This window comes from Leiobunum rupestre, chromosome 5 (assembly GCF_980474605.1).
Source record: "Leiobunum rupestre chromosome 5, qqLeiRupe1.1.hap1, whole genome shotgun sequence".
Lineage (NCBI taxonomy): Eukaryota > Metazoa > Arthropoda > Arachnida > Opiliones > Sclerosomatidae > Leiobunum > Leiobunum rupestre.
Window position 1 is genome coordinate 63,080,818 of NC_143388.1, and position 6,675 is coordinate 63,087,492.

Sequence of the window (6,675 nt, forward strand, 5' to 3'; positions counted from 1 at the left end):
CGACCGACCATTCAAAACGCGCCCTCCACTCCTATAAGAGTGCGCCTGGGGCAGCCGCCCCCTTCGCCCCCCTGGTAGATACGCTACTGCACATTGTCAGTTGGTAACACATGTTTTTTACCCTAAAATATTTAATATTGCACTGCTGTAGACATATTTTATTGGAAAAATATTCTAAGGACTGTTTCTGCATTGTTAATTGTGCGTGGTTTAGTCAGAACTTTGTTACAGATAAAGTATCGCAAATTTAAGAAAGGGAGCTAGGTGTCTAGTAGAAAAACGAGACTTTTTCAAAAACACGTTCTAAATTTGTAAAACTATAAATTTGCTTTCACAGCTTTTCTTGTTGCAGTGAGTAAGTCCATGTTAGCTCAAATTATTTCTGTTCTTCAAGCTCTTATTTCACAATTTACATTGATAAGTGTTGTTGTGAGAGTGAAACGTAACTTCCATTTCAACAGACTGATGTGGTTTGGTCAACATTGCTTTCAGAACTTTAGAAGAGCTTGCTGCTTTTTCACGTGAGAGCTTGCTGCTTTTTCACGTGTGAGCTTGCTGCTTTTTCACGTGTGATCATCAATTTCTGTTTCTAAATTTCATGGTTATTGCAAGAGAATATGCAGAATTCACATTTTTAATTTTTTTCGTGGTCTTAAGTTATATTTAGCTTGTGTTTTATATCTAACTTTGCTTGCATTTTTCCTTATTGTGTTAGTCTTTGGGGGTGGCCTTTTGGCACATGCAACTGAAATATGGATAAACAAGTTTTAATTACCAGTATTTTACTTGTACTCATTTAAACGTTATTCTTAAATTAAAGCTAAGCTCACTAGTGCCTAGAAATTTAGAATGCAGAAATATTAAAAAAAAGAAGTCGTTTAGCTTGGAAAATTTCAATTCCAAAATATCGCATGCCACAGTTAAAAGTTCAAAAAGGTTTTAAATGTTGGAAGAGAACTGACCCATATCCAAGTTCTTAAGTTCTCAAGTATTTTAATTCCGACAAAAGGCGTTGCCCATCACGTCAGAGTAAAAGAGAAGCTCAGCTTAGAGCTGACCTAGATATTTCTGAAGTTCACGTGTGAAGTTTACGCGGTTTGGCAGAGACTTCAGGTGGTCCGGGAGAGAGTTCTAGTCCTTGATGGAGGAAGGAACAAATGCTTGCTTCCGAAACTTAGTTTTCAGATAGGGGATAACATAGGATTGGCCGGTTTTCAAACCGCGGGGCACATGCAATCACGATGATATTGTATGCGCAATTGGTGAAAGCACTTCATTCGCTTTTTGGATGATGGAGTTTATCGCCACAAGACGTTTGATGCGGCCACGCGACGCGAGAGTGGGCCAGTTAACATTCTTAAGCACTTGTGAGATACTGATGTCCCACGAGTACCCGGCTGTAGTGGCAAAACGGACGGCCTTTCATTGAACCATTTCGAGTTAGTGGGTTTCCGCCGCGGTGTGTGGGAACCACACGGCCGAGCAGTACCCCAAAATCGGAGTGATGTAGGTTTTTATGGCCGATGCTTTCGTGGGAAAGGAGCAGCCGTGGAGGGTTCGGCGGAGGAAGCCGAGAGCTCGTGTTATCGATATTTCAGACAGACACCGTAGTCAAGTCTCATAAGCTCCCCTCTATTTCTTTACCTATTATCTTGTTTCTCCCGCTAGGGGTAGAAACCCAGTTTTGACTACCTCGGGTTGGTATTAACAACGACGGGGTCTTCTCTTGCGTACCGTCGGCCTAAACGTATCATGTACCCTTTTGATTAAACATTAAACCTTTTTATTCACCTTAAACGAATTATTATTTTGACCTAAACACGAAATATAAAACACAGTTAACAATTCAAAAGTGGGATAAAGATATCCAAGTAACGTAATTAACGAAAACGATGTATTTACGACGATGCACGAGGATCTGAAGCCTTGCCTATGAGGTGAACCTTACTATGCACCCAGTGGCCGAGGGAAAGGAAGTTAATGCAAGTTCAAGAAGACAATAAAGTAACGAGGCGTAGCTCACGATTTAAAGGAACGGAACGGCCAGTGTACAACGTAAAACGAAGATATACGTAAGTAACGTATTCAGCTTCGCGTAGACTTGCCGCCGACGAAACCCAACGAAATCGTAAGACAAAAACGCACGTATCGCGGAAACTTAAGCCTAACGAAAACGTAAATATCAACCACGAGCTTAACGTAATAGGAAACGATAAAGACGATATTTATAGCAACGCAAACGCGAAAAACGACAACGAATTCACGGACAACAGTTCTGCTTCTGAATATTAAGTGGACAGTTCTTCAAATTCAAGTGAAAGTCTAAACAGTGACGTAAGTGAAGAAAATTTTTAACTAGCTAACGATCAATTGGGTTTTCTGAACGATAAACAAAAAAAGAAACTCGCTATGGCTCTTGGAAATGATGGAGGTAATAATGCTATCCCAGAAGCTCCAGCAATTTACAATGCCGCAGAATTAGCGGACGTCATACAGACGGCTGTCGCTCAAGCAATGGCTGCGCTTAATGTAAATATGAGAAGACGGAGGCGATCGAATGAAAGCCAACGACCGGGTAATGCTGAAAGCTCAGAAAAAAGCGACAATCTAGCAAGTTAAGATGACCAACGGAGTCAGAATGGAAATGTTCAAAACCGACCTCGACGACATGGAAATCAAAACCATTTAGATGGTGAAGTCGTAGCTCCAATTCATCACCATTGGGGAGATGCAAGCAAGCTTATCCCAGATTTTGATCCAATTACGTCTCCATATCAAACGATAGACAATTGGATTAAGAAGGTGGACGACACAGGAACTACGTATGGGTGGAGTGAAAGAGCGACGATTCATCACGCTATCCCAAAGCTGAAAGGAACAGCAAAAACATGGTATGAAGGTTTAGCTAACACCTCATATACATGGACTCAATGGAAACAAGAATTGAGAAGCTGGTTTCCATCAGGGAAAAGTACTCAACAGCTGTACCGAGAAATGGAACAGAGGATATGTAAACCTAATGAAAAAGTGGAAATCTACTACCATGACAAAGTAGCCAAAGCAAGACTTTGTGGGTTGAGTGACGCAGCTATGATAGACTATCTCATCACGGGTCTAAATGATGATGCTCTTATCACCGCATTGAGTGCAAGGGATTACGCAACTCCTCAAGAATTAATGAGAAGCATTAAGAGAACTGAGGAACGGCTAAGAATCTGCCATGAGTCGCGCCCAAAAATTAGTCACAATGACCGAAAAGAATCACAGCAAAGAAATTCCCAACGTCCGGAAAACGCTACTCACAAAAATCATCACCCTTCCACAAAGAAACCTCTGAAGAATGAAAAAGGTGAAATTTTATGCTTCAATTGCAACGACTACGGGCATGTTGGAAAAGACTGTAAGAAACCCCAAAAGAAATTCAGATGTCAAAATTGCCAACGAACGGGGCATAAAACTGAAGAATGCACAAGCACAAAGTCAGCACAGACCAGTGGCGTAGACAAGGGGGGGTTTCCGTGTCCAAACCCCCTCTTGGGTCTACCTTTGACTCTACTAAATTTCCACCCCCTTCTCGACCCCCTCTTAACATTCACATACTACGACCCCCCCTTGAGGAATTTCTGGCTACGCCACTGGCACAGACTAAAGAATGCAATCACATTGACGATGGTAAAATCAATGATACGAATGCGAAATATTATAAGACAGCAACAGTGAATGGTACGGAAGTAAAATGTTACATTGAAGTAAATGTGTAACTCTACGGAAAAGTGGTGCAGAATCCTTAAGCTTAGCCTATGAAGTCGCACCTCCAGGAACAACAATAGTGAGCTACGGAGCAGGAGTCACGTACCCATTGGGGATGCTGAAAAATCGTATGCAAGTCGACCAAGCAAAGGCAGAGGTTGAAATTTACATTGTCCCTGATCAAGCTCAGAGCATTCCACTATTTGTTGGTCAACCATTTACGGAGAAACCCCACATTACTATTGTCAGGCGAAGGAACACTGTCAGGCTGTTTGAAGAGACGCTATCAGATGAGGAAGATGAAGATGAATGTTTAAAGCAAATGCAAATTCCGGAATTTCCAAAACAACCTGTTAACCTTTTGGTTGGTGAAGCAACTGTCGTACCAGTCAACTACGTTGGATTTGTGGACTGTTTCATTAAAGAGCCACATACGGAAGCAGATATTTTTATCGAGATGCAATATAGGTCTCAGTTGGGTAAAGAGCACTGTATACCTCGCAGTATCTCTAAGATTAACAAGAACGGAAAAACTACTTTATCAGTCCTAAATCTTTCGGAGGATGACTTAGTTATCAAAGCAGGGCAAAAATTGCCAAGAAGAAAAAGCTACACATGAAATGTTACACATGGATATGAAGCAAAGACTACCAATCCAAGCCGATCAGGTGAAGATCGGGTCAAGTGTTTAAACGTTAGAAAAGGAATATCTCCTGAAATTCGTGAATGAATACCGGCATTGCTTTGCAGAGAATATTCACGAGTTGGGCAGAACGGACAAAGCTCTCATGGAAATTGAGTTAGAAAGCTCAAAGCCTGTAACCTTTCGCCCCTATCGCCTTTCCTTCACTGAACGTCAAAATGTACGAAAGAAAATATCAGAGTTAGTGGAAGCTGATATTGTTACTGAATCAACTTGGCCCTACGCAAGTCCCATTGTCATAATAAAGAAGAAAAATGGAGACGAAAGACTGTGTAGATTATCGCTCGCTAAATAAAATCACAAAAAGGGACACATACTTTCGTGTTTTCTTACGTTAGGCCTAGTAAAATTCGAACCGTTTGAATAAAACGCACCCGTATAGTTTGATTATTTAATAACGACTAAAAGCTTTTACAATTTTAAACCGCGCGCCCGTAAAAATCTACGTTATTTATTAGCGAGCGCGCCAATTTTCAAATGTCTGACATAATGCTGCTATATACATGTATATTGGTTATAATTATAGAGGATATTACATCCCTCCCTTAAACAAGCAAGAATTTTTTTAAAGTTTTAGGTTCTAATTAAATTATATTGTATGCATGTTTTTTTTAATCAGTGTAGCGCTTAGGAGCTTTTCTGTTTTCGCGTAAGTTCCTGTTTCGGTTTCTTGGATGTCTTGTTTCCGGAAGGCCCCTTGTATCTCTTCCTGCTTGGTGCGGTTGAGTTACTGTGTGAGATTGGATTGGTATATTTGGGTTTTGAGAACCATGCTGGTGTTTTTTAGTGGGGTGGGGGTTGTTATTAATAATCGCTTGTTGAAGTTTCAGGTTTGGATCGTTTTGGATGTTTCTTTGACTTAGGATGTTGGTCGCAGTTAGAGATTCCAGATTTCCTTCTTTTTCCGATGGTTTAAAATCGCTGTCGTATTGGTTTTCGTAAATGTCTTGTCTATGTTGTAGGGGTTGATTGTTGATCTTTATTGGCTTTAGCATTGAACAATTTCTATGGAGAATACGCCCTGTGTTGCTCCGAATTGTTATTTGCGCTCCTCTCACGTTGGTGACTTCCCAAGGGTTTGGCTCAAATATTGGATCGAATTTCGTTCGTCTAATTAGTTTGGGAAGCACTTGATCGCCGATTTTAATTTCGTGTTCTCGGGCGTGGTGTTTGGCGTCCGCTTGTTTCTTCATTTTAGCTTTCTCACAGGCATCCTCTTCTCTAACTACTTCGTCATGTGGTGATGTGAAATGGAGTGTTGGTAGGCGTGTATTGATGTTTCGGTTGAAAAAAAGGAATGCCGGTGTTTGTCCGGTAGTGGGGTGCGTGGTTGCTCGAAAGTTAAGGAGGTATTTTGGTAGACTAGATTTCCATGATGTTCCGTCTAAGAGTGCGGTTCAGATTGTTTTCGCCAAGATTGGCATCTGTCGTTCTATTAATCCGTTGGCCTGTGGTGACTCGCTGGTGGTGAAAACCGTATTCTTTGGCAAAACTCGAGAACTCATTTGCGTTGAATGGCGCACCGTTGTCTGTTTTGATTTTTGTTGGTATTCCAAACAGGGAAAAGATGTTTTTGAGGGCATTTACAGCGATTGATGTGTTTGTTGATGGAAGGATAATAGTAATCGGGTACCTACTGTACTCATCCGCCATTATAAGGATGTATTCACCCGAAGGAGTTGGTCCAAAGTAATCCATTGCGACAGAATGCCATGGATGACTTGGTATTGGAGTCATTTGAATTGGTTGATATTGTTGATTTGGCATGTTAGATTGGCAAGGTATACAAGTATCAATTAGTTTCTTCACTTGTTCGTTGATATTTGGGAACCAAAGCTTATCCCTTAATGTTTGTTTGGTTCTAACTATCCCAGGGTGTCCTTCATGGGCAATAGCAAGTTCCTTGCGTTCGAGCGTTTCTGGTAAGATGATTTGATTCCCTCTGAGCAGTAACCGGTCGATTTCGGTTATTTCATTTCTTATTTTCTTGTAGGATTCCCAACGTTTCAGCTCTTTTCCTTCGAGGTTGGATGTTGTCCATTTCCTTTCGTCACGAATTGCCTCCCGAACAAGATGTAAAACTTTGTCGTTAAGCGTTTCTGTTTCCACTTCCTCCAGGGTTATAGCTTCTAGGAATGGTTCCGTAATCGCAGCAATCCGTAGTTCATCCATTTGGTTATCTCCCAATTGGTAATTTGGGTGTCTCGATAGATAATCGACGG